Source organism: Callithrix jacchus, chromosome 13, assembly GCF_049354715.1.
Source record: "Callithrix jacchus isolate 240 chromosome 13, calJac240_pri, whole genome shotgun sequence".
Classification (NCBI taxonomy): domain Eukaryota; kingdom Metazoa; phylum Chordata; class Mammalia; order Primates; family Cebidae; genus Callithrix; species Callithrix jacchus.
The window spans coordinates 67,927,685-67,955,364 of NC_133514.1; the positions used below are offsets into that span (position 1 = coordinate 67,927,685).

The following is a 27,680-nucleotide window of genomic DNA, read 5'->3' on the forward strand; positions in this document are numbered from 1 at the left end:
AAAATATGTCTTCCCAACAAAAGGGGAGAAAGGCTGCACAGTGTAACAGTGTGGTGATGGGGGGTTAGCATGAAGGAATTAAACCCAGCCCTCTCCAGGCTGAGGAGGAAGAGCCACCCACGATGGTGCCTGAACCCCCAGGTGTCTGTAAACTTCTACAGAACTGCAGATGCTGGCTCTGAAATCGTTCTTCCTTCATCAACTCCAGATGAACCAACCCACAGAGAGAGCAGCGTGAAAGAACTGCCTGAGAAATATTCAGAGAACTAACCGTGAGGCCTCTAATTCATAGCAGCCTAGAACAAGTGGCAGGTCTCTGCGCTCTTGTCTGGGTGTTGTTTCTGGGGTAATCTGAGCTGCCTGCTATCATCACCATGTGTAACAGTCCTGGCCTGGGGCTCCACTACAGCTCCAGAAAAGAAAAAAAAAATGTCTTGTGGTTTCAAAGGCGACTTGGCCAAAAATGTAACCTTTAGAAGCCTATACATTTAATGAATGTATAACAACTAAATTTGAAACATATTTAATGGAGATATATTTATGTGCTATTAATTCTCTTGGAGGGTAATTTATGCATCCCTGTGTAACATTGGCATTCAATAGATACTGACGTCACACTGCTTAGAATCATTTCAAACAGACACTTGGGCAAAATGAGTAAAATGACATTTGATGGATTTTATGATTCAATTATTCATTCCCAAGGTATGTATTTTCTTTATAATTACACGCTTTTTAGATAAATATGAAAGATTTTTGGTGTGGATTCAGTAATCTTAAAACTCACATTGCATTTACTTGGCGATGGCCCCTGCTGGGACAAAGGCACTTTATTAGAGATAAGTGCTGTTAACTGGGCTGGAATGAAAACTAGAAAAGAAGAGGCAAGGCACACACTTGCCATAGTGCTTTGAATTTGCAGGTCCTGAGAAATCCTAAACCCCAACTAGAGAGAATGAATAGAAGACTCTCCTGTACTTGCTACTGCCTAAGAGAGCTAGAATCGGTCCAAGCCAGCAGAATCATGTTGAGGCTGTACTCAGAATAGTACTTTGTACCTACCACTGTTACAGCACCTCTTTGTGTCTTGTTTCTTTACCGGCATATAACCCCTCCCAGTCAGTGGGCTCCTTGAGGGCCATGACCAGATCTAAGTCATCTTTGCATCTGGCAATGGGAACAGAAGAGGCTCACAACACATGCTCGTTCTTTGAGTTCTGGCCACCTTCTTGCTTTTGCCATTCACATTGCTTTTGCAAAAGGTCTGCACAGCCACTTAACTTGCTTTATGCCCCTGGTTCTTTGCTTGTGTTCTTCTGTCTACCTGCAATGCCGCATTCCCCATAGGTAGCTCTGTAACTTTTCTACTTGTCTTTCAGAACTCAGCTCAAAAAGAAATTGTAGAGGCAGTGACCTGACACAGATGAGAGGGAGTGTTGGTGAGGCAGTCTCAAAACTGTGGGTTTTTTGGTTGGGCGCAGTGGCTCATGCCTGTAATCCCAGCACTCTGGGAGGCCGAGGTGGGCAGATCACTTGAGGCCAGGAGTTCAAGACCAGCCTGGCCAACATGGTAAAGACCCATCTCTACTAAAAATGCAAAAATTAGCCAGGCATGGTGGCACCTGCATGTAATCTCAGCTACTTGGGGAGCTGAGGCAGAAGAATTGCCTGAGCTCGGGAAGCAAAGGCTGCAGTGAGCTCAGATGGTGCCACTGCAGCCCAGCCTGGGCAAAAGAGGGAGACCCTGTGTCAAAAAGACAGTGGGGAATGGGGGCTGTTTTCATGTTTTCTTGTCCAGAGTGTGACTATTTGAGAGGATGGTGCTACAAACCACTTATTCTAAGAGAAACTTTTGAGGTCTCTTCAATTCCTTTCCTTCTGTCTTCATTGGCATCCATTTACATATGGATGACTTAGTTTCCCATTTATTTTGGTTACAAGTAGAGAAGGTAGTGGGAGGCTTACAGTAAACATCAGGCTCATAAGTTGACAGTATGCCACGTATATAAATCTTTCTTTGAGCTTGGCTAATGTGCTTTTATACTATATATGACTGTCTTATCTGATCTACCTATCAATCTGTCTATCTCAGGCTCTGCAAGCTTGACTAATGTGAGTGTGTCCGAGCCATCCATTTGTTCTCTAGATATTAACAATGTTTCTGACAATATAATCCTGGGGCTTGGTGAATTCTTCTGCTCTGTTGCGAATTGTCTAGGTGACCAGCTGGCTCTCTCTGTGTTCCAGCCCTGGAACATTGCAGTGTGGTGTGTACATTTTTCCTAATGGATCTGCAACATTGTCTATCTAATGAACAGAAAGAATCAGGTTTAACAAAATACATGAAATAGAATAATAGAAAATAAACCAACAAAGAAAATGCCTATCTGTTTTCTTTTCTGCTTTTTTTAAAGTTAGTGAGTACTTAAAAAAATTGAATTGCTAAATGATTGCTAAATATTGATAAATGTGTCACAGGTTGTTAACATGTGTTCACAGGTAATTACTAAACCAGCAATCCATAGGTAATGCAAATCTCAAGTCAGAATGCCAAGCCCTTTTTCCAGGCTCTTGGAACTTTCACCTGGAATCTCTGACCAGGTCTGCAATAGAAAAAGAACTAGGACAGTGAAAAGGGAGGGGATTTTGTGAGACAGATTTCCATGGAGCTGCTGGTGTGCTGTGCATCTTATGACCTCCCTCAAAGGGGTGGGTGGGTGCATCTGCCTCCTGCCCCCGAGAAAAGTGAGGAGACATTGCTGAGACTTAGAGAGCATGGAACTCGTTTTCTGTTTCCTGAGGTTGGCTAACCTAAAGGATGGAGTGCTGGGTAGCAGAAGAGATGGCTGCACCCGGGAGGTCACAGCATATGGCATTATCTTCCTGACAGCAAGTGCAAAGAGCAGGTAGTACACTGGGGTTGACCAGTACTTCCCCAATTTTTGGGGGCAAAGTTCCTATGTTTTCCATTAGCCTGATGTTTGTACGTTTCCCAAAGCCACTGGGGAGAAAACCTATCTGAGGCTGCTTTTGCTGTTGTTGCCTGTTTGCTTTGCTTTTTTTCTTTGTAAACTTGAGAACTAATATGCATATATTCATATATATTCATGTGCATTAATCTTCAATTAAATTCATAGATATAAATTCAATTCAATTCACATATATGTAAACATGAATTTCATATTCGTATCTATGAATTCAATTTGATTCATATATATATAGACATATATACACACGTACAATGAAGCACACAGGAATTTTAAATTATTAAATGTTTAACACCTACTATGTACCCACAAGAATTAAAAATTAAAGAGAAAATAAAAAAACAAATGACAAAGTGGCATATGCAGAAGAAAAAAGTGAGAAAAATGTTTTAATGGTCTCAAAATGAAATGGTATTACATACATCTGTGAATCATTACAATGCTAGAGGAAGTTCCCGAAACAATACTCTGAATGAAATGTTTTAAAGTATCACCAAGAGTATTAATCGAAAGAACTTTGGAGAGACTCTGTCTCTTTAGTTTTGTTGAATATATGCCCTTAATGGAAATATGCCGATGGAATAAATGTTGACCAAAGCATGTTGGCTTTGCAGTTACAGTTTGCTATAGGGTTAAAGGTAAATTCTAACGAACTGTGCAGAAGCATGACCTCATTACCAGGTTGGTGATGATGCGGTCAATGCCACACAACTCTCAGAGAGAGCTGAACCTTAAAGTTTGACATTTTGTTTTTTTGTTCCATGGGTTTATTTTTTTAATTTCCTTTTCTTTTCTTTTTCCTTTTCCTTTTTTTTTTTTTTTTTGAGATGCAGTCTGGCTCTGTCGCCCAGGCTGGATTGCAATGGCGCGATTTCGGCTCACTGCAACCTCTACCTCCCAGTTCAAGCGATTCTCCTGTCTCAGCTTCCCAAGTAGTGGGGTTTATAGGCATACACCGCCATGCCATGCCTGGCTAATTTTTTGTATTTTTAGTAGAGATAGGATTTCCCCATTTCCTCAGGCTGGTCTCGAAGTCCCAAGCTCAGGCAGTCCACCTGCCTCAGCCTACCAAAGTGCTAGGATTACAAGCGTGAGTCACCACGTCCGGCCAAATTGAATTTCTTAATGACTGTGAGAGGAAGTAAATTAGTATCCTTGAATATCCGTTGGCTAAAAGCAGTAGCCATTGAAGCTCCACTAATGCGTTTAGCTTGCTTCAAACAATGCAAATAAAAAGCAGTGTTCTACCCTAAAAAAATTATTAAATATTTAAAAATTTAGCATATATAAAATAAACTTTTTAAAAATTTACAACTCTATGTATGGATATGTACAGATTAATGTAGTCACCACTATGATCAGGACACAGAACAGTTCCACCTCCCAAAAAACTTCCCTCCTGCCACTAAAACCCTCCTTGACTTCTAACTCCTGGCAACCTCTTCTCCAGCGCTATAGTTTTGTCTTTTCTAGAATGTCATACAAATGGAATCAAACAGCATGCAATCTTTTATGTTTGGCTTCTTTTTCTTAGCATAATGGTTTTGGGATTTATCCACGTTGTGTACGTCAAGAATCCATTCCTTTTTATTGCTGGGTAGTGTTCCATTGTGTAGATGTGCACAGTTCATTTAGCCACCTGTTGAAGGACATTTGGGTTGTTTCTTGTTTTTGGCAATTATTGATAGAGTGTATAAGTTTTAATTTCTTAGGGTGAATACCTAGATGTGGGATTGCTGGGTCATATGGTAAGGGTACTTTATAAGAAACTGACAAATTGTTTTTCAGAGTGGCTGTATTATTTTGCATTTCTACCAGCAATGTGTGAGACTCTGGTTTTTCTATATCCTTATCAGCACTTGGTCCTGTCTTTTTGTTTTTTATTCTAGCTATTCTAATAGGTGTGCAGTGGTGTCCAAGTGTGGTTTTACTTTGCATTTCTCTAATAACTACTGATGTTGAATAGCATGTCTTTATTTGTCATCTACATATCTTCTGTAGTGAAGTGCCTGTTTACATATTTTGCCCCTTCGTATATGTTTAAATGGTGTTGTTTCTTTTGTGGGGTTTTGAGAGTTCTTTGTGTATTCTGAATACAAGTCCTTTGTAAGGTACATGACTTGTAAATATGATCTGTAGCTTGTCTTTTCATTCTCTTAACAATGTTTTTTTATAGAACAAGCATTTTTGTATTTGATAAAGCCACGTTTGTCTATCTTTTTTTAATAGGTTGTGCTTTTGGTGTCTTATTTAATACGTTTGCATAACCCAAGGGTTACTAAAATTCTATAGTTTTATATTTTACATTTAGATCTATGATCCACATTTTTGTTTAAATTGTGAGGTACAGGTCAAGGTTCATTTTCTAACATATGGATTCCAACTGTTTCAGCATCATTTGATGAAAGCTGCTATGGGTTCTTGAATGAATTGTCTTTGCACCTTTGTCTCAAATCAATTGGCCATATTTGTGTGAATCTATTTCTAGACTTTCTATTGTTGTCCATTGATTTATGTGTCTGTCTCTTCATCAATAAATGCAACACTGTCTTGATGATGGCCACTTTACAGTAAGTCTTAAAACAGGTTAGTGTTAGTACTTGAACTTTGATCTTTTTTTCAAAATTGTTTTAGCTATTCTAATCACTTTGCTTTTTTATATAAGTATGCAGATCATAGCTGTACAGTTTGCTGAACTCTTGGAAAAGTGAACAATCTCATGTAATTACATCTAGATCAACACTAAGTATTATCAGCATCCCAAAAGTCGATTTCATACCCTCTGTAAGTTATTAACTCTCTACTGCTTACTACCCACCTCTGCCCATAGCAAACATTAACTATGACCTCTACACCAAAGATTATATTTGTCTGTTTTTGAAATTTATACAAGTGGAATCATACAATATATTCTTCTGGATGTCTGTGAGACAAGATATCTCTGAAATTCATCCTGATTATTACATGTAGCATAGTTTGTTTTTTGCATTGCTAACAATGGTATTAATTTTTAGTAACATACCCTAATTTATGTACATATTCTGTTTTAATGAGAAATTTGGGTAGTTGTCAGGCTATTAGAAATTTTGTTGCTAAATTAAAACCACAATGAGATACCATCTCATGCCAGTCATAAAAGCTATTATTAAAAAGTCAAAAAAAAACATCAGCTGGTAAGGTTGCAGAGAAAAGGGAACACTTTTCCACTGGTGATGGGAGTGTAAATTAGTTCAACCATTGTAGAAAGCAGTGTGGCGATTTTTCAAATAGAACTACTGTTCAACCCAGCAACCCCCTTACTGGATATATACCCAAAGGAACATAAATTGTTCTACTATAAAGACACATGCATGCGTATATTCATCACAGCACTATTCACAATAGCAAAGACAAAGAATCAACCTAAATAACCAATAGTGGCAGACTGGATAAATAAAATGTGGTATATATGCACCATGGAGTATTATGCAACCATAAAAAGGAACAAGATCATGTCCTTTGCAGGAACACAGATGGGGATGGAAGCCATTATCCTTTGCAAACTAACACAGGAACAGAAAACCAAATACTGCCTGTCTTACTTATAAGAGGGAGCTAAATGATAAGAACACAAAGAGGGAAACAGCACACACTGGGGCCTAATTGGGTGGAGGGTAGAAGGAGGGAAGCATTAGAAAAAATAACTATTTGGTACGAAGTTTAGTACCTGGGTGATTAAATAATCTGTACGACAAATGCCTGTGATGCAAGTTTACCTATGTAACAAACCTGCACATGTCCCCTGAACCTAAAATAAAAGTTAAAAAAAGAATTATTGCTGCTAGAATGTATTTTTATACATCTTAGTGAATATATGCATACATTTCTGTTGAGTTGCCTAGAAGAGAAATTGCTGGGTTATAGAACATGCTTATGTTTGGCCTTAATTGATATTGCCAAAGAGTTCTCCAAAGTGACAGTCATAATGTAGTCAATAAATTTAATCAAATTTAGGATCATAAATTTATTTGTATTAACCTCTTTTAAAATATCTCCAGAATCTGTAGTGATAGCTTCTTTCTTGTTTTTAGTATTACTAATATGTTCCTCATTCTCTTTTTTTTATTAGTCTTGGTATTAATTTTAATATTTTCAGAGATTTGTTGCCTTGCTTTTTTCTATTATATGATTCCTTTATATTTGAATATTCTTTGCTTTTATTTTTATTTTTTTCTCCCACCTACCTTCTTCTTTGTCTTGGCTTAATTTGCAATTTTGATAACAATGTGAATGCTTGCGTTACAGATGGTAAGCTTTTTTTCCTTTCTAGTTTATGCATTTAAGACTACAAAATTCCCTCTAGCCTGTCTTTACTTGCAATAATAAGTTTTCATCTAGGGTCTTTTTCCTTGTGCTGTTGTTGTTTTTAAAGTTTGTTCCTGCTTGTTAGGTGCTTGTTTGAAATTATCTGCTTAGGCTTTATTTTTGAAAGCTATTTTCCTTGTGTATACAATTCTAGGTTGGCAATAATTTTCTTTTTGCTCTCTAAAGACATTTTTGTTCATTGTTTCTATTGAAAACTCAGCCATAATTCTATTGTGTCTCTCTGAATATCATGTGTCTGTTTTCTGTCTGTTTATAAGGCACTCTTTTTGGGGTTGTGGGTTAGCTTTATCTGTATTTATTTTGCTCAGAATTTGTAGTGTTTCAGTTTACTAATATCTTTTGCTTGTTTTAGAAAATTCTCACAATGTCTCTTCTGTTCAATTATCTCTCTCCTTTATAGACTACAACTATACTTACGAAAGTTATTTTCATCATGCTTCATATGTCCCTTAAGCTCTTTATCTGTGTTGTGTATTCTTTCTATTTCTCTGAAAAATATATACCTGAATATTTTCTACTGATATACATTCCACATCACTAATTTTTTCTTCTGCTATATCTAATGTGCTTTTAAATCCAACTATTGAATTTTGAATTTCAGTGTTGTATTATTAAACTCTACATTTTCTGATGATGTTAATGGGTTTCAGTAGTTGGATGAAATTTTGCTTTTTTTTATCTATTTTGATTATGTTGTTCATAGTTATTTGAAATTTCATGTCCAATAATTTGAACTTAAATATTTGCCTTTGAGTTTGTTTCTAAAGTCTGTTTTAAAAAGAAAAAACTGTTGTTTTTGGTCATTTGATCTTGTATTCTGGCATGTTTGGTAAATGTGATCAAATGGCAGACATTATAATGTCTGCCAAAAAATTGTAGACGCTATGGATGACATCTCCCTGTAGAGCGGATTTAATTTTCTTCTGACAGGCATATAGAACATGGGAAGATTATCTTGATCTATTGGATTTGGATTTCATATTCAGTGTGAAGGTTTGTGAGAACTGGTCTATTTTAGGTTCATCTTTATTCCTAGAGCCCATCCCTTCAAGGAGCTCAAGGGTGAGCCTGGTATGTTTATTAGAGATTCTCTTTCTTGGCAGGCTACGAACTTCAATTTTTTCCAGCACCATGAGACTACTGAAATGTCTGCTTAGATTTTTAGCTTCTTAGCAGCTGCTTTTTACTTGTTTTCTTGGCAACTTGCCTCACACATGTGCAGCTAGAAGTTGGAAAATACCTCAAGGAAAAATTGCACATATAATACCCACTTTACATCTCTGCGGTTAGCTTTTCTTTCAGATCATGAGTCCTCAAGTTGTAGCGTTCTTGGTAGCCCTATCCACCAATTTTCAACTCCCCTGCCAATGCGACTGTTAGAAACTCTTGGCTGCTGATCTTTGTTCAGCGTCTATGTTCCACAAAGCAAACTGGCAAATGCCCTGAGGGTGGCAAGTAGAAACTAGTGTAGTGCTCACTTCTGTCTGTTTTTCTTCTTTCCAGCATTTTGGTCTTTCAAGATTGAGGGACATTTGGAAGATATAATGGAACTCCCACAGGAAAGAGTTTGTGTAGAGTACATTGCAGGAAAACCCAGGGATAGTGGTGAGGATTGAATGGCAAATAGAGAACTTTCTAAAATTACAGAAGTTTCAATTAGATGAAGCCTGGGAAGGGAGCCTCAGGTAACTTCACAAAAATGCCCATGAGAAAGAAAGAATCAGCTTTGAACAGCTGCTTGGCCCAAAGAGCAAGAAACCATCTTCGGGCACTCCTGATTTACATAAAGGAAGAGCTTTCTTATTCCTTTTTTTCTCCCCTCTTCCCACACTCCAATCTATTCTGAATTAGTAAGAACAAATAGATAATGTGGGTGACAGTCGAGGAAAAAAAGAGAAGAAGGACCCAATCCTCCCTTCCCATTAAGAGGCCAGCCTGCATAGTGTTTGTGCGGAGAGTAAACACAATGTCATGGGATGACTTACATTCCTAAATAATTCACTAGTTTTTGCCAACCGTGCTTCCAGTGGGAAACAACTGTATCACTGAAGCTCAGGTTCCAGTCTGCTCTCCACGGTCGCTGTATGGGGGCTCTTGGAATGCAGTTTGAAAGGTAGAATGGTTCTGAAGGCTTAAAGCCCCACTCCCCGAAGAGGAAGCTTGAAGAACAGAATTGAACCCAGTATGCTGATATATTCTTTTCTGAATTCTAAACTTTTTCCATTCTGGCCTTATTAATTTGATCTCATTTCTAAGCATAAAATAAATATAGCACTGAAAAAGGTGTTTGTGTCCCAGTGACAAATATAATCCATGTAATTGTTAAACGGGAAATTCCAGAATTCCCCTGTGATCCTGCCTTCTGTTAGGCAGGAAGAAGCATTCCCCCAAAGACAGAGTTGACTAGAGCCTCATGTCCCCAGAGGGCCTCATTGGAAGTTAGTCTTTGAAAGTTCTAGCATAAACATACTCCCACCCACCTGGCTCATGTACAGACTATGAACAACTTGGCTCTTCTTCCCAGCAGAGCAGTTTTCTGTATGAGTCACTTCTGTCTCCTTATTTTGGACTTTCCGCCTCAAGGGACCTTGAAGATCCATCCAATACTGTACTGAGAATGCACTCAGCAAATAATGAACAATAGAAAAACCTTCTAGAAAGACAATCCCCTCCTCCATGGTACTGAGTTCACTGAAAACCAATAACCTATGCCAAAGTAACACACAGATGCAAACATACAAGGGAATATGTTAGAAGATGAAGCTTTGTCTTTCTGAACAAAGAGACTGATGAATTCAAGTCTGGAAAACACAGCATCCCAATGCTGGGAAGTCTTGGGCAATCTCCCATAGGAGCAGTCATAATCCCTAGACCCAACCTTCACTTCTGGAGCTGCTGTGGAAGAGCTTATGTACAGAATAGACATACTGCATAGAACCAACACTTGAGAAGAGAAGGCTAAGCAAAAAGATACAAGAGGGCTCCTGGTGGTGGAATGGAACACTTAGGCAGTGGCCTTTCCTATAAGCATCCTTGGCTTGGTCCCAATGTCCTTAGTGAAGGTTGCAAAGTTTTGTCCTGATGCATTTGGCGTATCACAAATTATTTGGCTCTTTGCCTGTTTTCAGATCACCATGATGGAGGAACTACACTGAACAAGAAATATGTCCCTTCACAAGCCAAGTACAGTAAATGAGTTTTTATGCTTGTGGAATATATATATATATATTGCCAATCAGTTTGAGCTTATGAGGTTGCTCAGGTTAGCCTTGAACTCATGACCTCGCCTTTGCAAGCGCCACGACCTCCGGCGGGAGCCACTTTGGACCCCTGCTTGTGGAATATTTTTAATATTGTGGGATAAGAAGGGTCTTTCCTTTTCAATGTTAATTTTCTGACTATGCAAACCATTATTAGTATCTTGGGGCCCCTGGAAATAGCTATGGTCCCTATTGGTGCTTCCTTGACCACGGACTCACTAACATTTATCTGTCTAAAGTGAAAGGTATCTCTAATGATCCCAGCTGACATTTATTCAGTGCTTCTCACTCAGCGATCCCAAAGAGCTCTACAAGCTGATTTACGGGCTGTCCGCGGAGTGGAAGTGAATGGTAATGACCACAGTGAGGATGATGGTGATGGATCACCCAGGCTCTGGTATTTGATGTCATGTTGTTTCTGGGGCGTTTCCAATTTCCTGAACTTCCCGGTGATTAGAAGCGTAAGAGTGCTCCGTCCATTTCATCCTGCATTTCAGTGGAGATGACTCTGATTGGGGCCTTGGGAGACCTTAATTCTTGGTCCCCCTTACACAAATTTTAGTAATGAGCAGAGGGCAGACGTTTTGAAATGCTACAGAGTTTGCTGCATCCCTCCTCTTACAGAACGTGGAGACTTCTGCTCACCTCCCCTTTGGAGTGCCCTCAGCCACCTGAAATTCTCTGGGGCTTTTCTGCTCCATGGGGAAAAGGGAGGAGGCAGAAGACAGGATGAACGGTCAGTTTAGAAGGTTTATGGTGACATAATCAGCCACAGTGCTTTCTAATTTGTTTTTTAAGCCATGGAAAGCCCTGTTCCCTTTTCAAACAAAATTCTTTAGGGAATCAACATGTGAAGCAGATAAAACTGAGTTGTTCCACCCTAGTCCTTCACCCTCTCCCTGCATTATGGTGGTCCCTGAGACCTGGATGGAAAACCTCTGGTTCCCTGGGGTTCTGAGCTCTGATCTGATATGTACACAGGAGACCTGGATTTCTTTCTAGGGTTCCTCACAGACTTTTGAGTACATTATTGAATATCTATGTGCTCTCTCTCATCTCTAAAATAGAGACTAAATAGTCTTCATTGAATAACTACCATTGAGGTTTTTAAAGGTAGAGTGCAAGTATGCCTGAACTATAGTAATAATAGGGGCAATATGATTTCAGGCATAGTTCTAAATGCTCTCCCTTATAATTTAATTTAATTCCTATAACCTCCCTATGGGGCAGGTACTAATAAATCTCATTATTTTCTTTTTAAATGGTGGAAACTGAGGCACAGAGAGGTTATACAAATTTCCCAAGGTCACTCATCTTGTAAGTGATTCAACACCAGACAGTCTGACCCCAAAACCCTTGATATGAACCCCTGACATTTGGTTTTCAAACTTGTTTGCATATTAGAATTGCTTAAAGAATTAAATTTTTTTTTTTTAATTTCAGAAGACCAGGTTGTACCCCAGGCCAATGAAATCACAGTCTCTGGGTGTGGAACATTAGTGACAGTATTTTTTAAAATTTCATTTATGGGTTGAGTTATGAGCCCCCAAAAAGATATGTTGAGGCCCTAAACCTTGATACTTCAGAATGTGACCTTATTCCTAAACAGGGTCATTGCAGGATGTAACTGCTAAAGTGAAATGAAGTCATATTGGAATTGAGTGTGACCTTAATCAGTATGACTGATGTCCTTATAAGAAGATGGCCGTGTGAAGTTGGAGTCTGGTGAGCTATGAATGGCCCCTGGTTAGAGCACAGCATAGCTAGAGAAGGGCGCTTAGGCAAAAGAAGTCCAGAATGGTAGGTGAAGGCAATTTTCTTTGGCTTCCAAATTCCCATCTTTTCCTGCTTTCTCTTATTTTTTTAGTCTCCATCTCAGTCTTCCTTGTCACATCATACATGGCCTTGAAGCATTAGAATTCTTTAAAGCTTCATGGGAGAATGCCATGTGATGATGAAGACAAAGATTGGAGTCACACATCTGCAAACCAAGAAATGTACACGATTGCTGGCAAACCACGAGAAGCTGGGAGCAGGCAAGGAAGGACCCCCTCCTAAAGGTTTCAGAGGGAGCCATGGCCTTGCTGACATCTTGATTTCAGACTTCTACCCTCCAGAATGTTGAGACACTGAATTTCTGTTGTTTTAAGCCATCCAGTTCATAGTACATTGTGATGGAAGCCTGGGAAACGAATACAGCTTCCCGAGTGATTTCAATGTGGAGACAGATTTGAGAATTACTGTTATATTTTAATCTCACTTCTTAAGAACTTACTGTGTGGATGGGGAAAATCCCTATTAGATAACTTAGTCTTGATTAGGGCTGGTGCAAGTCCTTTGTCATCCTATGCTGGTACTGGCTGTGCCACCTTCTAAGGCATGGGTCAGTGTTGGCCAGGTGTATTTGAGAAGGAAGATGCTTGACTTTAGGGGAGAGTTGGAGAATCACTCCCAATGCTCCTGTTCACAGGGAAAAGTGTAGTGGTGGGAGTGACTATGGGTATAGAGTAAGACATGCCTGGCACAGGAGAGTTGAGGATGGAAAGGTGCAGAATGAGCATTTTCTTTATAGCCAGTACAGTATAATACTGCAAAAAAATGGTCATGGGGGATAGAGGGCAGTCAACAAGGCTACCTGCAATCTAGAGACGCAGACACAGGTCAAATAGAGCCCCGTGAGAGGCCATCGGGGTGTTTGGAAGAAGTGGGTATTCAAATGCCTCACAGATAAGGTGCTGTTTAGGCACAAGGGTCAGATTTCATCACTGATGTGTGTGAAGGCTGTTCCAGGGACAAGAAACACCTTGAGCAAAGGTGTGGAAGAGGAATGAATGGGTAGAGTCGTGAGTGGTCTCTGGTTAGAGTATAGGAGAGCTTGGATACAAGGGAAGAAGGGTAGATCGGTAGATTAAGGCAATTTTCTTTTGGGATTTGAATATCATGATGAATATTTTTTCCAACTTCATTTTGTAAGCAAAATGGAGTCAGCAGGCTTTTGATCAGGGAAGAAACACCATCATTAACTTCAAAGATCTTGATAACATTTCACAGGGGCCATCTTCTATGTCTCAAGCTGAAGTGTCTCATTTAGTTTTTCCAATGACTTTATGGAATAGCTACTATCATTATTCCAATTTAATATGTTTTAGGAACTGAAACTAAGGAAATTTCAGTTACTGCTGAAGTCACATAGTTGTTAAATGCAGAAACTTGGATTTGAAAACTGGTTATTTGATTCTGGAGTCTGTAGGCTTAACTGACTTATCACTAGGGTTTCCATCATTGGTGTCAAAGGAAAATACCCCCACTGGCAGTGTGAGGCAGGTGGGTAGTGGCTTGCAGGAGGAGAGAACAGGGATAGGCCAGCTATAATAGAAAGTGACTTCAGAATCATTTGAAATATCTCAAAAGAAGGCCAGACAAGATTTAGCAACTGCTTTTGTATTGAGAGATATTCCCTTGGTTAAAGATCGTTTACTGGGAGAAAGATAATACCTTCATTGAACTGTAGAATGCAGGGAGAGGTGTACATTCCTGCATAGAAGATAATGAGGTCTTTTTGGGCATTTTCCAAAAGAAGTAGTTTCAGACTATTCATGTATGTGTTTGGGAAGTACATGGAAATATAATTTGGAGGTAGCTGTGCTGCAAGAGATGGATCACTGGGCCTGGCTCTGAGAATTTAGAAGTAGGGTTGCGGAGACAGTGTGTGGTGCTTAAATCCATAGGCTCTGGAGCTCAACAGTTGGCTTGAATCTGTAACCATCTGTTTATTAGCTGTGTGTCCTTAGAAACACCTCATTTCTTCATCTGCAGAATGGGGATACTAACTCAGATTCATATTTCACAGTACTGTGTGGAGGATGAAATGAGAGGAACCACGTGGAGCACTTGGCACAAGACACATGCTTAAGAAACAGGCATTGCATTTGTTTTTGCTTCTTCTAATCCAGAAAAATGCGCTTTGGTGATGCCCCTCACTCTTCATTTCGTTTCCCTACCAAGACATTTCTGTGTCCACATTAGAACTTGGTTTTCCTTGTTTAATCTTGCAACATAGCAGCTTTTTTTCTTTTTCCTTAATGCTCAGTTTCTCTACAAACATAGGAGAATCTTTTAGTCTTTCCTTTTTTCCTTTTTCTGGACTCAGTATGGATGGGATTTGCTCCAGTGTAGCCACCTTACTTCATGGAGCTACATGCCTTTGACTGAGGAGGGGACCAGGCAGTCCACATTGCTCAGTTCCTCCTGTTACCTTTGGTGGTACAGCTCATTTGTTTATTTCACAAGTTACTTCTGAGCATCCTTAGGCAACAATTCAGGAATTTTCTTTGTGTGCTTTACAAGTAGTATCTGGTATATAACATAGATATATGTAGAACAGATATGAAGAATAACTGATCTTCTTAGGCAAGATTGAGTGGAATCAGATAACAACAAGAAAAGCCTAAGTTTGGTTTCCTCCTCTTTCAGTTCTGGAAGTGTCTGTAACAAAGGAGAGAAGTATAGAGGAAATGACTCAGTATCATCATTTCAATTATGATGGTTAAGAGAAAGAAAAATAAACTTTGTACCCTGGAGAAAATAATGAACATGTGTGGGTGGGGTCATCTGTCCCTGATGATTTGGGGGCTGTCATTAGAAACCAGCTTGAAAGAAGGGTTGTGTGGGTCCCTACAATAGCCTCATAACTGAGGTCCTTCCCAGGGTTGCTCCTCCTTCTAGTCCATGCCAACCCCAAGCATTGCCTCAATTTATCTTTTTTAAAAGCACACTTTTGGCCAGGTGCAGTAGCTCATGTCTTTAATCCCGGCACTTTGGGAGGCCGAGGTGGGTGGATCACCTGAGATCAGGAATTTGAGACCAGCCTGGCCAACAAGGTGAAACCTGTGTCACTACTAAAAATACAAAAATTAGCCAGGCATGGTGATACATGTCTGTAATTCCAACTACTCAGGAGGCTGAGGCAGGAGAATCACTTGAACCTGACAGGCAGAGATTGCAGTGAGCCAAGATTGCACCATTGCACTCCAGCCTGGACAACAAGAGCAAAAACAAAACAAAACAAAACAAACAAACAAAAAAACTCTGTCTCAAAAAAAAAAAAAAAAGAAAACAAACAAAGAACCAGAAAACATTTTTATCAAGTTACTCTCCATCTAAAAATATTTTTATGACTTCTCTGTGCCTAAAGAAGTGAGTGCCAAAGCTTTTCGGTAGTCATTGAAGTGCTCTGCCCTCAGGTCCATCTCATCTCTCTCCCCTTCTCTTTCCCACACCGCATCCATGCAGTGCATCAGAACTTCTTGTACTCCTCATTCCCACCTCCATATGTGGCCTGTATCTTTGTGTTATACACGAATATCCCCCGGAGTCAGCATCCATTTGCTGAGGGATCAGCAGTTTTTAATTCTCTCATGCATTTGCCTCCTAGATTAGCCCTATCCACCTGCCCTCCTGGCCCCCTTCGTTTTCGCAGACCCACAGTTCACCCGCCTCCTACCCCACCTGCATACTCAAGTTAAAACTTAGATTATTTGCAAAAGATCAATAAGCACACTAATGAAATACATGTAATTGAAAAGAGAGTGCGGTCTGCAATGTCAAACCGTGGGTTGAGGATGAAGGCTGTGGACTGAGCTTTAGCGTTCCATAGCATTTGGCTTAAGGTGGAATAGACTTTGTGAGAGCTACAGGCTTCTAGGGGCCAAGCCTACATCTCTGGTAATGTGAAGGGTTTTAGAGAGGAGGTGTTAAGAACATCCTCATGATCTGAGAGACTAGGACTCCTTAAACATTTAATGTAGGTAACAGGAAGGAGCTTGAGAGAATCTAGTTCAGTAATTATTTATGATCCTTCTGACTGCCTATCTGAGTCATTCTATCCACCAGTCAACTTGAATTTACCAGATTTCTCTGATCCTAATTGAATTGATTCATATAAACCACAGTGAGTTTCTTTTTGGACACAATGCTCCACGGAATTAATCAAACTTTGGGTTTGTCTACTACAATCAGCTCAATAGTTGCTTTCTGCCCAAGGATGACTCCTTGCCTTCATTACATCTGAAGGTTTCAGCTTTTGTTAGCACACACCATCTCAATCAATACAGCCAAGTGCAGCTGTCTCCTAAACGAGGATGTCAAGCTAAGGCCCCGATAACCAGTGGCCACTAAATGCTTAATGACCTGCTTTGTGTGTCCCAGCACCCTTCGTCGCTCAGTCTAGGGCCTTGGACCTACCTTGAAAAAATACTCTTTTCGATCGAGACCATCCTGGCCAACATGGTGAAACCCATCTCTACTAAAAATACAGAAAAATTATCTGGGCATGGTGGCATGAGCCTGTAGTCCCAGCTACTCGGGAGGCTGAGGCGGGAGGATTGCTTGAACCCAGGAGGCGGAGGTTACAGTGAGCCGAGGTCGCGCCATTGCACTCCAGCCTGGCGCCTGGTGACAGAGTAAGACTCTGTCTCAAAAAAAAAAAAAAAAAAATACTCTTTTCTAAATTTACCCTGTTACCGTTTTTATTTTCCTTATTTAAGATTTGGTTATAATGCATCACCACAGTGCACTAGGAAACACAAAGTGGCACCCGGAAGTTGGCAGAGCTGAGAATCATCAGCGCCATGGCACCTTCTGCCTCCAAGAGGGTAGCATTTCCTTAATATGGTGCTTATTAGTGCTGTTTACCACAAATATTCTCATCTCTCCTCATTCCAAGGATGTACATGATATGATTGGCATTTTCTGACTCCATTTTTGATGGTGTCCTGTGACTAGTTTTGGCCCATGAGTTGAAAACATGAGCAACATGTGTCATTTCTTTGCTGTAGCATTAAGGTCAACACGAGACTCTTCCAGGTTCAGTTTTCCCTTTGCTACTGTATTAGTCTGGGTTCTTCAGAGAAACATATTATTATAAGGAATTGGTTCATATAGTTATAGAGGCTGAGAAGTCTCAAGATCTCTGGTTGGTGAGCTGGAGACCCAGGAGAGTTGATGATATATGTTCCAGTCTGAGTCTGAAGGCCTGAGAATGAGGAAAGCCAATGATGTAAGTCTGAGTCTGAGTCTAAGGCCAAGGACAGAATACCAATGTCCCTGATGATTTGGGGGCTGTCATTAGAAACCAGCTTGAAAGAAAGTTTATGTGGGTCCCTACAATAGCCTCATAACTGAGGTCCTTCCCAGGGTTGCTCCTCCTTCTAGTCCATGCCAACCCCAAGCATTGCCTTGATTTATCTTTCTTAAAAAGACACTTTTGGCTGGGCGTGGTGGCTCACATCTATAATCCCAGCACTTTAGGTGGCTTAAAGACAATGAGGGGCCAGGCACAGTGGCTCATACCTGTAATCCCAGCACTTTGGGAAGACGAGGTGGGAGGATCACTTGAGGTCAGGAGTTTGAGACAAACCTGACCAACATGGTGAAACCCCGTCTCTACTAAAAATACAAACAAACAAAAAAAAAAATTAGCTGGGCATGATGGTGGGTGGCTGTAATCCCAACTACTCAGGAGGCTGAGGCAGGAGAATTGCTTGAATGCAGGAGGCGGAGGTTGCAGTGAGCCAATATCGCACCATTGCGCTCCAGCCCGGGATGCAAGAGTGAAAATCCATCTCTATAAATAAATAAATAAGGACAATCAGGCAGAGAGAGGGAAAAGGCTCTCTTACTCAGACTTTTGCTCTATCTACGGCTCAGGTTAGATGAGGACCACTCACACTGGGGAGGGCAATCTGCTTCACCCAGTCTACTGGCTCAAACATTAATCTCATTTAGAAACACTCTCACAGATACACCCTGAATGATGTTTGACCACATATCTGGGCATCCCAGGCCCAGTCAAGTTGACACATACAATTAACCATCACAAGTCCATCCTTTGTCAATTTGGCACCCATATGAATCTTCTTAAACCATGTTTAATCTCCAAATAAAGACAATAACAAGGCTGTAATTCCACCCAACATGATACAACTATCCTGCATACAACTGAAAACACAGTAACCCTTCCCCAGAAAAAGAGGTAAAGTCCTTGAGAGATGTTTATTCTTCTCCTTGATATCTCATACATGAAATAGTATGGAATATAATTAACAATATTTAAATGTTATGATATGAAATCAGTATATCTTATGCTATATGATAAGCGAATAAGAGAGGAAAGAAAACAAAGATTTTTGCTCTGTATACAATTTTATATATATATTTACAACAAATAAAAAGGAAATCCTCATGAAAATTACAATCCTCATTTCTGTAAGTGGTTATGTGATCATAGCTGCTGCTTATAACTGTCTTCTTCTACTAGCCATTCTGTATTCCTTTGCCCTCTGCAAATGCCTCAGTTATGTCTTTTCAACTAGTGGAGCTACCCAAACCCTTATTCCTGAAGGATCTGGGTTGTTGTGGTTTTCAATTGACCTAATCCCAGGGCATGGTGATACTAAGAGATGCCTTAAGAAATCTCCTATATTACAGACATACTCTTGTTTACCTCCATTATGTAGTTGCCCAATTTACCCCTGTTAGTCAGCATCAGTCATCCCAGCCAGCACACTAACTTTCTTCTTTGCTTATTGATTCAAAGGTATGCAGAGTTCCAAGGGCCCAGTGGCAGTGTGAATTTTCAGTTCAATGGAGTCAGCATTTTTTCTCCTTTTAAAAGCATTCCTTCCCTTGAAACTAAGATCACTAGGCTAGCAGAGCATTTTACTAGTGGGTCACTAAGGGTAATAGTGAGTGTTGCCACTCCCATTTCTGCGCATTCATTCCTGAACCTGTGAATCCTGGCTTTGAGAGAAACAGCCCATATATGAGATGCTGATTCAGAGCATGCAGCCTTCAGGAGAACCTTGCACCTGCCCTGCATGGTATTGCCACTGGTATTGCCACCTGGTATAACTGAGTCTTTGAAAGGCTACTTTACCATTCTATTAAATCAGCTGCTTCAGGATGGTAGAGCATAAGGTAAGGCCATGAATTCTATGACCATGGGCCCTGGGCCCATCGCTGCACATCAGTTGCTGTGAAGTGAGTTCCTCAACCAGAAGCCATAATTTATAGAATATTATAATGATATATAAAGCACTCTATAAGCCCACAGATGATGGTTTTGGCAGAACCAATGTGTGCAGGGAAGGCAAACCCATAATCAGAGTCAGTGTCTATTCCAGTAAGAACACATCTAATCTCTTCCATGATGGAAGTGATCCAGTGAAATCAGCTGGCCTCCAGGTAGCTGGCTGGCCACACCAAGGAATGGTGCCATGTTGTGGACTCAGTATTGGTCTCTGCTGTTGGCAGATTAGACACTCAACAGTAGCTGTAGCTGGATTGGCCTTAGTGAGTGAAAGTCATGTTTGCTGAGCCCAGGGATAACCTACATCCCTGCCACCATGGCCAGCTGGTTCATGACCTTATTGGGTCATGACTAGGATGGCTGGGAAAATAGACTGACTAGTATCCACAAACTGGGTCATTCTATCCACTTGACTATTAAAATGAGCATTCACATGAGACACAAATATGTTTACATTTTTTTGTGCATTCAGAGATGTCTATTTACATACCTCTGTCCCAGATATCACTGTCACCAACTTGCAAATCATGTTCCTTTTAAGTCCCTGACAATCTGGTAAAACCACTGGCTACAGCTTATGAATCAGTATATAATCACCTGTCTTGCTATTTCTCCTTCCAAGCAAAATATACAACCAGGTATACTGCTCAAAGTTCTGCCCACCAGGAGGATTTCTCTTTGCCACTGTCCTTCAGGGATATCTTAGGAAGGGGCTATAGTGGTACAATTGTCCACTTTCAGGTGGGACCTGCATATCATGCAGAGCCATCTGTAAACCAGGCCTAAGCCAAGTCTTCTCCTTCTCCATCAACTGATTCTAGGGCACTCCCCAAGAGGCTGTTGGTGCAGGCTGGGAGAGAGAATGCACTGTAGCAGGAGTGAGCACCATGGGCATTTGGACCACATCTACATGTAACTTACTTGTGTCTTCAGGGCCTGCTCAGGCCTGATTATGTATATACCACTTCTGTTTGATGGTGGAGTGCTGCTGTGTATGTCCAACTTTATGACTTGGTGGGTCAAATGACATTCAGTTCATGATGGGTAGCTCAGGTTGCCTAGCAACCTGGTGACACATGGTTAAGCATTTAGTTTCCACTAAGGGCCAGCAGTGGGTCAAGAACAACTTCTCAAAAGGAGAGTAGTTATCTGCAGAGGATGGCAGTGTTTTGTTCCAAAATCCTGAGGGCCGGAACAACAGTTCGCCTTTAGGGGCCTGTCAAAGGCTCCAAACAGCATCTCCATCTACCACTGGCACCTCAAACACCATTGGATCTGCTGGCTCATATAGCCCAAGTGTCAGAGCAGCTTGCACAGCAGCCTGGACCTGTTGCTGAGCCTTCTCTTATTCTTAGCTTCATTCAAAATTGGCAGGTTTGGGGTCATTCAATGAATGGGGTAGAGTCAGATACTCAAATGAGGAATGTGTTGCCTCAAAACATCCAGAGACCCAGTTGGCATTTTGACTTTTTTCTTTTTTTTGGTTGTAAGGGAGGTCAGATGCAAGGACTTATCCTTCACTTTAGAAGTGATGTCTCGACATGCTGCAGGCCATTGGACCCATAAGAATTTCACTGAGGTGGAAGGCCCCTGAATTTTTGTCACATTTTTTACTGCTGAATATGCAAATGTCTTACCAGTAAGTCTAGAGTAGTTGCTACTTTTGTTCAGTAGGTCCAATCAGCATATTGTCAGCAATGTCATGGAACGGTGGGTGTGACATCTTACAGAAAGGAAAGCAGTCAGGATCCCTGTGAACTAAATTGTGACATAGGGTAGAGAGTTGATATGCTCCTGAGATCGGACAAGGTATATTGCTGGCCTTGTCAGCTGAAAGCAAACTGGTACTGGTGGGCCGTATAAACCAGTATGGAGAAGAAGGCACTTGCCAGATCAATAGCTGCATACCACGTACCAGGGGATGTGTTAATTTGCTCAAGCAATGACACCACATCTGGTGCAGCAGCTGCACTTGAAGTTAACACCTGGTTAAGCTTTCAGTAATCCACTGTCATTCTTTCAGATACATCTGTCTTCGGCATAGGCCAAATAGGTGAGTTGAATGTGGTGGGAATCACTACTTGTCTGGGTTCTCCAGAGAAACAGAGCCAATGTGATATCTCTATCTACATCTGTATCTACATACATGTTTATTACAAGGTATCAACTCATACAATTATGAGGGCTGAATAATCCCATAATCTGGTATCTGCATGCTAGGGACCCAGAAAAGCTGATAGTGTAGTTCTTGTTGGAGTTAAATGCCTGAAAACCAGAGAAGCAATGATTTATATTCCAGATCAAGTCTAAAGGCCTGAGAACTGGGAATGCCAATGGTGCCAAGGGTAAGAGAAGATCCAGGTCTTTGTTCAAGCGGTCATGCAGAGTGAATTCTCCATTTCTCTGCCTTTTGTTCTACTCAGGACCCCAGTTTATTGGCTCATGCCCACCCACATTGGGAAGGGCAATCAACTTTATTTAATCTCCCAACTTGAATGCTAATCTCTTCTGGAAACACTCTCACAGACACACCAAGAATAATGTTTAATAGAATATCTGGACAGCCTCTGTCCCACTCTAGTTGACACATAAAATTAATGATTACATTACCTCTGATCTTTCAAGTCCTTGATGGTGGCACTAATCTCTGTAATTCTTCCAGGAATACAGTACAGATTGAGTATCACAAAATCCAAAATGCTCCAAAATCTAAAACTTAAACTGACCTGATCCTCAAACGAAATGCTCATTGTAGCATTTAAATTTTAGATTTTCAAATTTGGGTTGCTGAACCATTAAGTATAATGCACATTTTCCAAAATTAAAAATAGATCCCAAATACAAAACACTTCTGGCCCGAAGCATTTTTGCATAAGGTATACTGCACCTGAATTGCATTTGGTTTACTATTTTTCTATGTAGAGGTAGTTCTAGTGGCTTCCACTTGGCATTCCCCATCACAATAGCCCCCACTTTACAGGTCATTGAATTAATGTGGGCATTTTGCCACACGCTGAGTAGATCTACCCCAAATATACATTCTGAAACTGAGGAAAGGTCACATGATAGGTTTAGGGACTCACTGGATCCGCTATAGGATGGACCTGGGCTAAAACTCCATCGCCGGACCTCCATAAGCTCTTGCTCTAACTAGATAGCCACAGTGACATTTCGGATTTTGTGGAATCAGTATCAGTTCAGAGATGGTGTTCAGTAGTCCCTGAAAGGCCTAATTATTTCTTTTATTTTCCCAGTGTACAGTTACTCTAGTAAAAGGCAAATGTCCCCATTCCTACTGACAGAATCCTTTAGGAAATGCTGGGAGAAAGATTAAGAGTACACATTTTTTGTTAGTGTACTCGGATTCTTCCTTGAGGGGACTCAACTTTGCATTTATTCAAAGAGTTCTGGGTTCATAAACTGGCTCAACTCTGATAATTGATTAAGGAGCTATGACTCGGGCCGGGCGCGGTGGCTCAAGCCTGAGGCGGGTGGATCACGAGGTCAAGAGATCGGGACCATCCTGGTCACCATGGTGAAACCCCGTCTCTACTAAAAATACAAAAAATTAGCTGGGCATGGTGGCGTGTGCCTGTAATCCCAGCTACTCAGGAGGCTGAGGCAGGAGAATTGCCTGAACCCAGGAGGCGGAGGTTGTGGTGAGCTGAGATCGCGCCATTGCACTCCAGCCTGGGTAACAAGAGCAAAACTCCGTCTCAAAAGAAAAAAAGGAGCTATGACTCTCTTGTTACTATAATTTGAGTTAGATGTTTGTTCACTTGATCTGGAACTTTTCTGCTTATACAGATCAAGTAAGAATTTAGTAGGCATCTATCTAGTTCACATTTAGGAACACAGTGATTAGCTAACACCGTAGATCTGAGCACGTCAGACTATTCTGATTGCTGCTTTGCCTCTACTATTACGGTAACCACACCCCCTTTGCCTTTGGCAGTTGAGTGCTGCCACTTGGCCTCTGCCACCCCATCCCATTGCATTTAGATTTCCCAACTCAGTGTCTGCAGTCCATATTATCAGTTCTGACCTCCAAGAAGTGATCACAGAACTCAATAAGGGTGTTATGTTTCCCATCACAAATTTGCTTCCCATAGTAGTGATGAAAGATGTCTTGTTAGAGGCCCATCTAACTCCCTTAGCTGCAACATTAAATGCAGAATCTCTGCATGGTGGACTCATGTCAATAAATTCAGAATGATATAATTTAATGTTCCTTTCACTATTATCCCACACGTTTAATATCCGTTTCCACATATTAACCCAGATTTCTGGCTGTGTAAATTAGAAAACTCAAGTGGTTCTGGAGTCTGGCCATCTCTTAATGAGTCACACATTTTAACTCACCTGTAGGGGCCTTTTGTGACTTGAGTCTAGTTGTAGGTCAAGAATCAAGGAGAAGTAGTCGAGATAGGTCCTGAGGAGAATCAGTATTGTCTTCCATGGCAACTGCCTCAGAGGAGGCCATTACAGTTTCCTTGGGCAATGAGGGGTTACTTTCTGAAGATGAGATTAGAGAAGCCACTATCCCACACCCAGTAAGGTTGCTTCTACTGGGGATGAGGAGGTCACTTGCACTGGGAGTGGGAAAGCCTCTTTCACTGCCAAAAAAAGATGCATCACAATTTAAGGGCTCGATGTCCCCACCTTCATCAGGGTCTTCTCACATGTCCCCATTCCTACTTACAGAACCTCATTCTTTCCTAATCAATACCTGTGAAGATGGGAGTTAAATTTGCATTGTGATTCAGCCAGTCACAGGATGAGATTCTGCATTTGATTTTCAGCAATCTCAGCCCTGTGGCTTCAGGAGACAAGGGTCTCCTTCAGAGCATACAGAGATCTCTTCAGATCATTTACAGGATGCTTGAGCTGGGAATTTAAGTCCCTGAACTCATCTTTGTCTTTCACTACTTTGTTCAGCAATATTAGGAACAATAAGTCAATTTAATAATAATATTAATTAGTTTTCCAAAAATGTTCAAAAGTATCATATACATAGTCACCCAACTCCTTATTCTTATAAATGGTTAATTTGGAGTATTCAGTGACGATATGTTGTGTCTCTGTTACTGATCACTCTATGGCCTATCATTGCTCTCTTTACTACTGGAAATAGAGTTATTAGTGTCTTTAGATCTAACTGGATTACAGAGCCAATTCCAGAAACCCCAGAACCAATTTAGAAAACTCATCCTTAAAACTCTGTTCCTCTAGAATCATGCTTGGTAAAACTCATCCTTAAAACTCTGTTCCTCTAGAATCATGCTTGGTATCTAAATTTGTATTAATCTAGGTTCTCCAGAGAAACAGAAGCATCTCCCTCTCTCTCTCTCTCCATACACACACACACACACACACACACACACACACACACACACACACAAACACACACACATGTTTTGTATATAAATATATATATAACATGAAGAAGTTTATTATAAGGAATTGACTTAAGCAGTTAAAGAGACTGACAAATCTCAAGATCTGCTGTTGGCAAGCTGGAGGCCCAGAAAAGCTGGTGGTTTAGTTCTAGTCTGAGTCTGAAGTCCTGAGAATCAGGAGATCTGATAGTGTAAGTTCCAGCCAGAGCCAGAGGCCAAAGGTGGCAGAAGACTGATGTTCCAACTCAAAAATAATGAGCCAGTAAGAGCGCAAATGTTCCTTTACTCAGACCCAAGTCTTCAATGGATTTCATGAAGTTTACCCACATTGAAGGTGAACAAAAGGAGGGTAATCGTCTTTACTCAGTCTACAGATTCAAATGCTAATCTCTTCAGGAAATGCCTTCACAGACATACCCAGAATAATGTTTAACCAGCTATCTTGGCACCCTGTGTCACATTCAAGTTACATATAAGATTAACCATCACAGCTACTATGGCTGACATAACTTGGCAGCTCTGTTAGCCTTGGACATAGTAATGATAGCAGAGATTTAGAGCAGAGCCCCCAGCCAGCCTACCACAGGCAGGTAGCATGAACAAGAAATCAACCTCTATTGTTTCTAACTACTGGTATTTTTAAGTTTTTGTTACTGTAGCATAACTTAATTTCTCTCAGTGAGATAGGTAGCTTGCAAGACAATAATAATAATAGAAACTCTTGTAAGGTGTGTAAGGAGCACATTACTAATATGCGCTTGCTAATCTGACTCCCAAATTTACATTCCTAACTCATACTTCTTATCTGGGCTCACACTTACTTGTCTAATGTCTTTCTTTGACATATCCACTTGGATGTCTCAAAAGATGTTTCAAAATCGGGCCTGGGGTGCACTTGTGAATATTTCCCAAACCTGGACTATTTCCAGTCTTGTGTCACCATGTAGCACCAGCCTGGTCTCTGTTATTTCAGTCAGCATCATCAGAACTTCTCTCTTGTTTCATGGGAATTCTGATGAGACATCATCTTTCCATCACAAAGTCTTGATGATTCTACCTTCAGAACATAGCTTGTCTCTCTCTGCTCCATCTTGATTGTCAACATTCTAGCCAAAGCCACTGCTACCCACCATTTAGATTACTGCAGCAGCCCCCAACATTCTCTCCATCTCTCCTGTGCCTTTTCAACTGACTCTGCATAATAAACACAAAGATCTTCAAAAAATAAATAAGATCTTGTTTATACCCTAATGGCTCCACATTAAAATTTAGAATAAATATCCAGATTTCTCACTGTGGCCTACAAGGTCCTGTGTAGTCTGGATCCTCCCATCTCTCCAGCTTCATCTCTTATCTCTCTGGTCCCGGTACACACTGACCATCTCTCAGTTGCTAGAACAAACCATGTCTTTCAGGCATCAGGGGCTTTGCTCTTGCTGTTCCCTGTGGAATTCTCTCCTGTTGGTCTACAAATTGCTTATTCCTTCCTGTCTCTTAGTCTCAGCTAAGCAAGGTGAATAAGTTCTAGAAGATCTCCTCTACAACACTGTACCTGTGGTCAATGACACTCTACTGTACACTTAAAATTTGTTTAGAGAGTAGATCTCATGTCAGTGTGTTTATTACAATAAAAAGAGTAGATCTCATTGTTATTTTCTAGTTATTCCTATTTGTTTTTTTGAGGGTACTTATTCACAACCTGCAAATTCATGTAATTCACTTAATTCATTTTTTAATGTGTGCACTGTTATTTTCACTAGAATAAAATCTTCAAGGGGAGGGGGATCTTGTCAGTCTTGTCATCATGACAATCCTGGTATCCTGTGAAATGAAAATACATAGAATGTTTTCATAATATGTTTGAATGAATGAATCCTTATTTCACAAATGAAGATAAGACTTAGGAGGCACATGACTTACCCAGAATACAGTGAGTGGCAAGGCTGGGTCTCCAGTCACATTTCCAAACCCTGCAGTCTGTGATTTGATTCCACATAACATAGACTTTCATGTTGCCACTTGAAAAGCAGAAAAAGGTAATGTTCTTGAAACCCATTTTTTTTAACAGAATTCTATGTATGCTTCCTTTTTCCCTCACCACTAGAACGGGTGACTTTGCAACACCAGCAGCCTGACTAAACTCATTTTTCATATTATAGAATGTTATTAAACGGCACCACACAGATAAGTACTAGAAAAATTGCCAGGTTATTTTTCTAACATAAAATTAGCCAATTTGCCTGTATATGAGATTGGAAAGGAGGCAGAGCATCCCATTCAAGTGATTAACCTCTCAGTTAATAAAAGCAACAATTTTGTGCGTACAAATAATATGAGAAAAGGAACATTCATATCAAAGTTTTGTAGCCCTCCCATTCCTGTGCTCATCTCCTTAATTGGTAAATAATTCATCAAACTCTGAATTGAATTGTGTTCCCACCCACATTTCTTCATCCAATCATCATGAAAGAGGAAAGCAGGCTCTTTCTCCCATTGGAAGTCATGAGATAATGAAATTGTTCAGGGCTTTCCTGAGCCTGTGCTAGGCTAGATACAGAACCCAGCTGCCATGGGCCTTGTC

General features: G+C 40.5%; 2 long non-coding RNA genes across 2 annotated transcripts in view; one reads left to right on the forward strand and one right to left on the reverse strand.

Moving 5' to 3' along the window:
* LOC144578868 (uncharacterized) overlaps positions 1-27,680 on the forward strand; it is a 223,959-nt gene that overhangs the window by 28,499 nt on the left and 167,780 nt on the right. The gene's annotated exons all lie outside the window — the stretch shown is intronic.
* Positions 12,109-26,074, reverse strand: LOC118146856 (uncharacterized). The gene is made up of 3 exons (XR_004732942.3): positions 25,921-26,074; positions 24,063-24,316; positions 12,109-15,097 (listed from the first exon to the last, which is right to left on the reverse strand). It is a non-coding gene; the product is annotated as an uncharacterized LOC118146856 (long non-coding RNA).